Source organism: Otolemur garnettii, unplaced genomic scaffold, assembly GCF_000181295.1.
Source record: "Otolemur garnettii isolate 467f Iridium unplaced genomic scaffold, OtoGar3 scaffold00057, whole genome shotgun sequence".
NCBI classification, from domain to species: Eukaryota; Metazoa; Chordata; class Mammalia; order Primates; family Galagidae; genus Otolemur; species Otolemur garnettii.
The window spans coordinates 10,992,629-11,002,916 of NW_003852452.1; the positions used below are offsets into that span (position 1 = coordinate 10,992,629).

A 10,288-nucleotide genomic window follows, 5' to 3' on the forward strand; every position below is an offset into this window, starting at 1 on the left:
TAATGCTGAAGATTCCTTTTTTTTTTTTTCCATGTTTAGTAGAGACAGAGTCTTGCCCTTGCTCAGGCTCGTCTCGAACTCCTGAGCTCAAACAATCCACCCGCTTCGGCCTCCCCCTGTGCTAGGTGTGAGCCGCGGCGCCTGGCCTCCACTCTTTGCACAAGCTCCATTTCTCCTTCCTCCCCACCATATCCGGAAAGAATATAATTGAAGCCTTAAGATTAAAAACTCTCAACTGTAATATTTCCCTACCTCTTTTCAAGTTTCAAATTGGGCAGTTTGAAAAAAATAAAAATAAAATTGGATAGTTTGGAAGACATAAATTTGGGGAAATATTGGTGGTGGGTCCCAGGTAGGCTTGCACTTTCCTCCCAAAGCATCTTAAAGGATCATGCTACATTGACAGATTGCCTGTGCTTGTCACACTACATTACGGAGCCCTGGGAAGGGAATGACATGAGTGGTATTCTCCTTTTTATAATGAGAACTTGGCAATAAATTTCCTGCTGGTTATTCCCTGCCTTTTTATGTGATCTTATTTGAACATGAAATCTGTAAATTATTCTTCTTCTGATTTTCTGGTTCCCCAGTCCAGAGGGATTTCTCTTCCTGCAGAAGGCTACCCTAGAGCAAGGACTTTGTTTTCACAGATCTGGATTTGAGTCCTGGCTAGATCTGACTTTGGAGCTAAGTTACTCAGCTGCTTGAAGACACAGCTTCCTCATCTGTGAAATGAGAGTGATAATACACCTGCTTCACAGGAATATCATGAGGGTTACATGAGATAATTCATGGGAAGCAAATAGAATAGTGCGTAGAATAAGTACTCATTAAATAGTGCTGGTGTGATAGCGTCCCTTGATTTCCCTCCACTCCTTAGATTAGTGAGAAAGAATCTGCAGAATTTAGGAATATTGTAGAATAAAGATGTGCAGTACAAGTTAGACTCACATGGGCTGCATGCAAATGATTTGAGGTCTGTTTTGCTTATCTGTAGTGTTAGGTATCATGAAAAGTATGTATAGACCTTTTTTGGTTTTGGTCATCAGCTTTCATTAGTGTTTTTATTTTTGATGTGTGACCCAAGACAACTGTTATTCTTCCAGTGTGTGCCAGAAAAGAAAAAAGGTTGGACATCACTGTTCAAGATAGCTTTTTCAGATGATAGGCCAGTTCCACATATCCTTGTGTAGATCATGTAGCATTGTGATCTGATTTTTAAATTATCAGCCTGGAGCCATATGGAAGACAGTGATGTCTGATAAGACGTACACAATGACACCAAAATTTTGATGTATCTCGTGAATTGTACAAAAGCAAATGTTTATTCCTGAGTTGATACGCCTTTTTATAAGAGAGTGGGCTTCAGGGATCTCCGAGATGCATGTGCCTGTACAACGCTACACCCTCTGTCTGCACAAAAGAATGTAATTAATTGACAAGCAATTTGAGAAAAACTCCCCAGGATGCTGAGGTGACAGGTGTGAGCCACCATACCTAGCCATACATAGATCGTTTATATACATATTGCTGTGAATAAATATAACCTCTAATAAGTAGATGGGAAAAGCTGCAAGAACTATTCAAATTTTTTTCTCTCTCTCTCTTGCATGGGTGACAATGGTACAATGGTGTCATCATAGCTCACTGCAGCCTCAAACTGCTTGACTCCAGGGCTCCCCCTGCTTTGTCCTGAGTAGCTGGGACTGCAGGCATGTACCCCACCATACCTGGCTAAATTTTTTTTCTTTTGGTAAAGATGGTGTCTCACTCTAGCTTAGGTTGGCCTTAAGCTTCCGCCCTCAAGCAATCCTCCCACCTCACCTCCGGAGTGCTAGGATTACAGGTGTGAACCACTGTGCTTGGCTGCTATTAGTAGTTTTGAGTGAATAGTTTTAGAAGAAGAAAATTTCCTACTTAATGAAATCACATATGACAACATGTATTGAAGAGTTATAAAGTATGATATCAATATCTGATTTGTTTTAAAATAATTGAAGAGTTTACCCTTAAAGCATCTTTTGGGAAACCGTCATTGTTTTTGGCATTTACAGTTGAGAATGTGGCTGGGCGGATGGCACTCGTGGTGAATTGCTGGCTCCACAGAAGCATTTTCTGCCTGTCCAGTTAATGAACTCTGTGAGCTGTAGCAAGGGGTCTTTGTCCTGCCTCCAGCCATATGGGAGAGTCGTGCCTAAAGGTCTGAAAAGAGCTGCAGGAGCTGGTGTCGCCTGCAGATGAGGAGGGACAGTGGACATGGCAGGACATGCTGAGCCAGTTGGGTACAGTGAGTAACAACCAGGCTTGAGGCTAAGCCTGGAGGGAGAAGAGGTCTCTCCCAAAGGGTGCTGAGGGTATGAAGGCGCACAGTAATCACCTACAGAGAAAATGAATTATGTATTTAGAGGAGGATATCTTTTTTTTATTCTGCTACTTTAGATAGCCTCTGATATACAAATAATAGTTGTTTGAGGCAATACCCTGGGAATTGACTTTTAATTTATGAGTATTGTGTGTATTTGCAAGTTAACAAAAGCAATCCCTTTATGGGGATATCAAAAGTAAGATGCTTTTTAAATAGAATTTATAAATTAGGCTGGGTGCGGTGGCTCATGCCTGTAATCCTAGCACTCCAGGAGGCGGAGGTGGGTGGATTTACCCTGAGCTCACAGGTTCGAGACCAGCGTGAGCAAGAGGGAGACCCCCAACTCTAAAAATAGATGGGCCTCTAAAAATAGTCAAACACTGTGGCAGGCACCTGTAGTCTCAGCTACTTGGGAGACTGAGGCAAGAGGATTGCTTGAGCCCAAGAGTTTGAGGTTGCCCTGAGCTGTGACTCCATGGCACTCTACCCAGGGGGGCAAGAATGTGAGACTCTGTCTGAAGGAAAAAAAACCAATTTGTAAGTTATACTTTAATTATTTATAAATTATTTTAAAAAGTCAAGCCTGTTTATTAGACTCCAGTAATAGAAAATGGGATTATTTATTAAAGCAATATTGTGTAACCATTACTGTTTCCCAAAGGATCACAAGAATAAATGACTTCTTAGTAAAGAAGGGGTTATATATAACCCCACAAAGTAGGGATTATATAATTTTGAAGTGGAAAATATTTTAAAAAGCAGCATTTACCTACTTAACTTTGCTATTTAAAAAGGAGAGTGGGCACAGTGTCTCACACCTATAAAATACTAGCACTTTGGAAGGTGGAGGAGGGAAGAGTGCTTGAGGTGACCCTGGGCAGCATAGTGAGACGCCGCTACAATAAATTAACTGGGTTTGGTAGCATGTGCCTGTCGTCCTTGCTACTGTGGAGGCTGTGGCTGGAGGATGATTAAGCCTAGGAATTTGAGGCTTAATAAGATATGATCGTGCTACTACAGTCTAGCCTAGGCAACAGAGTGACCCTATCAAGAAACAAAACAAAACTCAGACTATAGCATCCATATAACAACTTTGAAACTACTATATTTATGCATAAACCTAGTAGAGTCATAAAGCCCATCCATGAAGGTAAAGCAGATACTTCTATAAATATCCCCATAGATGAGTGTTAGTAAACAAGCAAAGTCACTTTTAACATTGGGTGCCACTGTGATGTTATATGATTATTTTTACATCAAAATGACTGAATTTGGGGGGGGGGGTTGTTTTTGTTTTGGGGTTTTTTTTGAGACAGAGCCTCAAGCTCTTGCCCTTGGTAGAGTACCATAGTATTACAGCTCACAGCAACCTCCAATTCCCTGGGCTTAATAGATTCTCTTGCCTCGGCCTCCCAAGTAGCTGGGACTACAGGCACCTGCCACAACACCCAGCTATTTTTTGGTTGTAGTTGTCATTGTTGTTTGGAAGGCTCAGGCTGGATTCAAAGCCACCAACTCTGGTGTATGGGGCTGGTGCTTTAGCCACTTGAGCTACAGGTGCCAAGCCAGAATGACTGAAATTTGTACACCTGATAATTATTACTAAAATGCTGCAAAGTTTGAAATAGAGTGTATGTTGCAAAGAATAATGTGTGTGTGTGTGTGTGTGTGTGTGTGTGTGTATATATATATATAAATATAAAATGTTTTGGAGACAGAGTCTTACTTTGTTGCTTTTGGTAGAGTGCTATGTTGTCATAGCTCACAGCAATCTCAAACTCTTGGGCTCAAGCAATCCTCTTGCCTCTGCCTCCCAAACACAGCTGGGACTACAGGCACCAGCCACAATGCCTGGCTATTTTTAGAGACAAGGTCTTGCTATTGCTCAGGCTAGTCTTGACCTCCTGACCTCAGCATCCAAGAGTGCTAGGATTACAGGCATAAGCCACCATACCCTGCCTTACATATTTGATTTTTTGAGACAGAGTGTTACTCTGCTGCCCAGCCTAGAGTGCCATGGCCTCGGACTAGCTCACAGAAACTTGAAACTCCTGGGCTCAGGTGATCCTCCTGTCTCAGCCTCCCAAATAGTTGGGACTGTAGGCGCCCACCATAAGGCCTGGCTAATTTTTCTATATTTAGTAGAGATGGGGTCTCACTCAGTGTTGCTCAGGCTGCTCTAAAACTCCTAAGCTCAAGGGATCTTCCTGCCTCTACCTTCCAGAGTGCTAGGATTATAGAAGGGAGCCACCTCACTTGGCCATAAACACATATATTAAAATGCACAATAATACCACATTTCATTTCGTCAGTCTATCTGCTTACAGGCATGTCTCACAGCGAAGGAAGATGAGAGTGAGAGTTAAACTGTGTAATTCATAGTTACTTGAATCATGTGCTCTCCTATCTGGTTGAAATCTGATACAGTCACGTGGCTGTGTGGCCCTGAGTGAAGTTACCTGGCCTCTTTTGAGCCTCAGAGTTTTGTTTTGGTGTGCGTATGCTTGTAAAATAGCAATAATGTTACCTATCTTACAGAATTGTAAGGTTTGGTATGTTTATGTAAAATTCTTGCACAGTGTCAGGTGCATAACAAGCAGTGAGTGAGTGTGTGGACTGTTCTTGTTATGGTGATGTTATCGTTGTTGTGACTGACCTAAAGCAAGGCTCCGTGAGTCTATGATTTCCTTATCTCTGGCACTAATCCTTCATGACTTTCCTGCAGATGTGTGTGTGTTTCAACTGGATGGGTCAGCAGGCTGACTTTGGCTTGTCTTTGTGTTGGCTTCAGCAAGGTCAGGGACCTGACGCGCAGAAGACCATCTGTGTTGAGGAAGCATAACTTTTGCTAATAATTGCTGGCGTCCCCCTTGGATTTTGCAAAATATGAGCAGGATATCCACAATTTGCCAAGTTCAGCTAAAGTATGCTTTGCAGTCGGCAAAAATTGTTCCTTACAAGTATCCTATTTAAGATCCTATAGGATCGTGGGAGCCCTCAGGGGTGACTTCATAGCATAGCAGCAACAGTAAGACTGTTGGTTAACATATGCTGTGACTCACGAAAGAGATCTATCATTTTATTGTTGCACAAAATGTGCTGGTTTGCTTTCTTTAAAGTTCTTGTCAAGACTCTAATCAGAACGTATAAAAGTGTGAGTGAATAAGATATGTTGTCACTGAGGGCTTGAAAAAAAGAAACTACTGATAGACTTACAACACGAATGCGTGTCAGATGCATTTTGCTGCGCGACTCAAAAGGCACATACGGTGTCTTCCATTCACTGAGAGATCATGGTTACCAGGAGCTGGAGGTGGGAGCAGGGAGAGGTTGACTACAAAGGAACGCAAGCAAAATTTAGGCATCATGGAAATATTCTCTATCTTGATTCTAGTAGGAGTAGTAGTTGTTACATGATTGTACGTATCTGTCAAAACTCCTAGAACTATACATCAAAATGGGTGAGTTTTACTGTTTGTAAATTACAACGTGTCAGTAGAAGTAGCCTAACGAAACAAAAGGAAGGTTTCTAGTTTTGTTGCAGGGGATGGTTGCTACGACTATACAAGCTGGCATCCTTCATGTCTTCCTCTGAAATGTGGATGGGTTTCTTCTGCAGTTGCCATGCGTTTGTGTTCACTTACAACAGATTCGAAAGTCACGTTTTTATTTCACTAAGTATCTAACTTGTATCTCTTTCTCCTTATAAGTAATAATTAGTTAAAATTATTATAAGTATTATTTTTTGAGACAGTCTCACTTTGTCACTCTTGGTCGAGTGCTGTGGCTCACAGCAACCTCAAACTCTCAGGCTCAGGCAATCCTCTGCCCTCAGCCTCCCAAGTACTGAAGATTACAGGTACCTGCCACAGTGCTGGGCTATTTTTAGAGATGGACTATGGCTGTTGCTCAAGCTGGTGTGGAACTCCTAAGCTCAAACAATCCACCCATCTTGGCCTCCCAGAGTGCTAGGATTATAGGAGTGAGCCACCATGCCCAGCCTTAAGATTATTTTTTAATTTCACGGAATAGACTGCCTATGTGTTCTCAATTGGGATATTTCTGGCCACAGGCAACACTCAGCCTGGCCTAAACAATAGTAAATTATTTAATGAATTTATTGGTTCATTCCTGTGGTTATGGGATGGGTCGTTCCTGCTCACAGCACTTAAGCCTACACGTACCCACTTCTCCTGGAGCTCCAGAGATCTCTGACCTCTCCCCATGGCTCTCCCTGAAGAGTAGGGAGCCTGCTATTGCCAAAACCTTCGGTGTTTATTTCCTCAGGTCTCCTTTTCTGAATCAGTTGCTGTGTACTCGGCTTCTTACGCTCTTCAAGGCCTCCCATGCAATCTATTAAGGTTTCCCCAAAGAAATTGTCTGCCTAGCTTTGGCGTATACAAACTAGTCAAATCTGGATACCACTAAGAAATGGATAGGGGAGTGCCAGGCAGTCAACCAACAATGCCAGTACTTTTCCCTGAGTTTATGAAACCAAAGCTGTGGCTAATTGTAGAATGGGATGACTATATAGGTCTTATTTTAGTATTTCTGAGACCACATTCTTTAATCACTACTACTTTATCCTAAAGACTTCACATTAAATTACCTCATTCCAATGCTACTTCAAGAAGCAACCCATTACCTTTCCATGTTAGAACAGATATTGCATATGAAGGCGTAGACTAGATCTGCTGTGTGTTGAACCCAGTGGAGACTTCATAGAACTTAGCAGCATTTATTCATAGTTTCAAATGCAGTGTTTAGACACTGGCCTAAATATACTTTGGTCTATTTTGCTTCTAGAGTTTTTCTTTTTTTAAATCTTCATTATACTTCATTATCTCCTACAGTGAAAACATATTTCAGCACTGTACTTAGTTGTAACTTCTCAGTGCAAAGATTTACTTGTGAAATATAAAGTTTAATATGACCAAGCCTGAGTGCCTTGAATAGTTGACAAAGTCTCCGTGCACAAGGAATGGGAAAAAAAAATAATTTTTTTTTTTTTTTTTGAGACAGAGCCTCAAGCTGTAGCCCTGGGTAGAGTACTGTGGCATCACTGCTTACAGCAACCTCCAAATCCTGGGCTCAAGCGATTCTCTTGCCTCAGCCTCCCAAGTAGCTAGGACTACAGGCGCCTGCCACAACACCTGGCTTTTTTTTTGGTTGCAGCCGTCATTGTTGTTTGGCGTGTGGGTCTGGATTTGAACCCGCCAACTCAGGTGTACATGGCTGGCGCCTTTGCTGCTTGAGCCACAGGCGCCAAGCCAAGGAATGGAAATTTAGCAGACTGTCAAAAGGAAAGTAAGTTGCCAGGCACAGTGGCTCATACCTGTCATACTAGTACTCTAGGAGGACAAGGCGCATGGATGAATTGCCTGCCTTCACAGGTTCAAGACCAGCCTGAGCAAGAGCAAGACCTTGTCTTTAAAAATATGGCCAGGCATTGTGGTGGGTGCCTGGTCCCAGCTACTTGGGAGGCTAAGGAAGGAGAATCACTTGAGCCCAAGTGTTTGGAGTTCTTGTGAACTGTGATGCCATGACACTCTACCCAGGGTGACAAAGTGAGACATTGTCTCACAAAAAAAAAAAAAAAGGAAAGGAAGATAGTAAGATTCAGATACAGCAAGAGCTTATGCCAGGCTGAGAGGATAGAAAGAAGAAAGGTTTGGAGTTGACCAGGGATGTATTAGAATAATAATCCAACATGTATTTAATTGGCATATTTAGAGGGGCAGATGTCTATAAAAATAAAAATAAAATGAGAGGCTTGTTGTGATGGTGTACTCTTGTATTCCCAACTACTTGGGAGGCTAGGGCAGGAGGATCACTTGAGGAATTTGAACATTGGGCAACATAGTGAGGCCTCATCTCTAACGAAATAAAAAATAAAAGATATAATGAGGGAGAAGTTTGAGGAGGTGAGTAGAGGTTTGAAGAACCCCGAATGGTATATAGAGTCTGGATTTTATCCTGTCAATAAGAGGAGGACTACTGAAGGGTTTTTTTTTTCCCCCTTTTGGTGGAAGTAGGATTATGTGTGGAATGTCAAGTTTTAGAAAGATTCTCCTGTTCACAGTCTATGGCAAACATATCTTACTCTATAAGCCTATATCTTGCTCTTTGTAAACCTTCCTCACCATGGGTACAGTGCCATGTCATCATTGTAGCTCACAGCAACCTCAAACTCTTAGGCTTGAGCTATCCACCTGTAGTTCATAAGTAGCTAACACTACAGGCACCTACCACGATGCCTAGCTAGTTTTTCTTTTTCTTTCTTTCTTAATGTAGAGATAGGGTATCACTCTTGCTTAGGCTGGTCTAGAACTCCTGAGCTCAAGCAATGCACCTGCTTCAGCCTCCCAGAGTGCTAGGATTACAGGTGTGAGCCATAGAGCCCGGCCCAAACCTACCTTTCTCTTCCTCAATAAACTTTGTTTCAGGAAAGGAGGGGAAGGGGGGGGGAAAGAAAGAGAGAGAGGAGGGAGGGAGAGGAAGGAAGGGAAGGAAGGATTCTTCATCAGCAATATGCAAAGTGGGTTAAAGCCAAAAAGAACTAGAATCAGGTCATTTAGAACCTATTGGTTGGGCTTGAGATGAAATGAGCAAAACAGGTGGCAGTGATGAGAACTTAAATAATAAATGCTAAAGACATGATATGGTGAGTAGGATTTCATGGCTGTCCATGTGTCAGGGTACAGATCTAAGTGAATGTAATTTAAGATCGGGGGTTGGTGGCTTGGTGCCTGTGGCTCAACAGCTAAGGCACCAGCCACATACACCTAAGGTGGTGGGTTTGAATCTAGCCCAGGCCGCCAAACAACAATGATGGCTGCAACCAAAAAATAGCCAGACATTGTGGTGGGCACCTGTTGTCCCAGCTACTTGGGATGTGGAGGCAGGAGACTTGCTTGAGCCCAGGAGTTAGAGGTTGCTGTGAGCTGTGATGCCACAGTACTCTACCCAGGGCGATAGCTTGAGGCTCTGTCTCAAAAAAAAAAGGGGGGGGGGGTTGGTGGTAAGGTAGACATTTTGCAGAAAAGATGAGTTCAGTCTTGTGTGGACAGCATTTCAAAGTAGCAGTAAGAGGGGGTCGGTGCCCGTAGCACAGTGGTTATGGCGCCAGCCACTTACACCAAGGCTGGCAGGTTTGAACCCGGCTCAGGCCAGCTAGACAATGACAACTGTAAGAAAAAATAGCCGGGTGCTGTGGTGGGCACCTGTAGTCCCAGCTACCTGGGAGGCTGAAGCAAAGTGGCAATAAATATCCAGCAGTAGTTAGGTATGTGAGACTGCTACTCATTCTTCCATTCAGAAATATTTTCTTCAATGTCCATGTTTTATCCAAGTGTTATAGTAAAAACAGGAGATAGAGCAGCTACCAAGAAAAAATGTTCCTATCATCATGAAACTAGCAAAGTTATGCAAATATATTCTGTTAAAGGAATAACAGAGTGGGATTTAATTCAAAGTAATGTGAGTGGAGAGAGGTGTGAGGAGGAGCATAGTTAAAACAAGACTAACAATAAGTTGATTGTTCAGCACATGAGTGATTTCACCTGGTAGAGTCATGGGGCCAGAAGGGATTTTGAGAGCTCATTGTTCAACCTTGTATGAAGCACTTAATACAGGACCTAGCATGAAATTGCCCAATCGGTGTTTGTTAGTAGTTGCTGAATCTCAGTGTTAGACACATCAGGGTTCATCATCTTATTCTCTTTACTATTGTATATAATTGAATTTTTTCATAATAATTCTTTTCTTGGTTTTTGAGATAGAAATCCTGTCATTGGCTTGGTGCCTGTATCTCAACCAGCTAAGGCGCCAGCCACATACACCTAAGGTGGTGGGTTTGAATCCCCAGCCTGGACCTGCCAAACAACAATGACGGCTGCAACCAAAAAATAGCCGGGCGTTGTG

At 42.5% G+C, this 10,288-nt stretch overlaps 1 protein-coding gene across 7 annotated transcripts in view; it reads left to right on the forward strand.

Annotated features, from left to right (window-relative positions):
- The window catches only part of FGD4 (FYVE, RhoGEF and PH domain containing 4), a 132,106-nt gene that overhangs the window by 88,012 nt on the left and 33,806 nt on the right, over nt 1-10,288 (forward strand). The gene's annotated exons all lie outside the window — the stretch shown is intronic.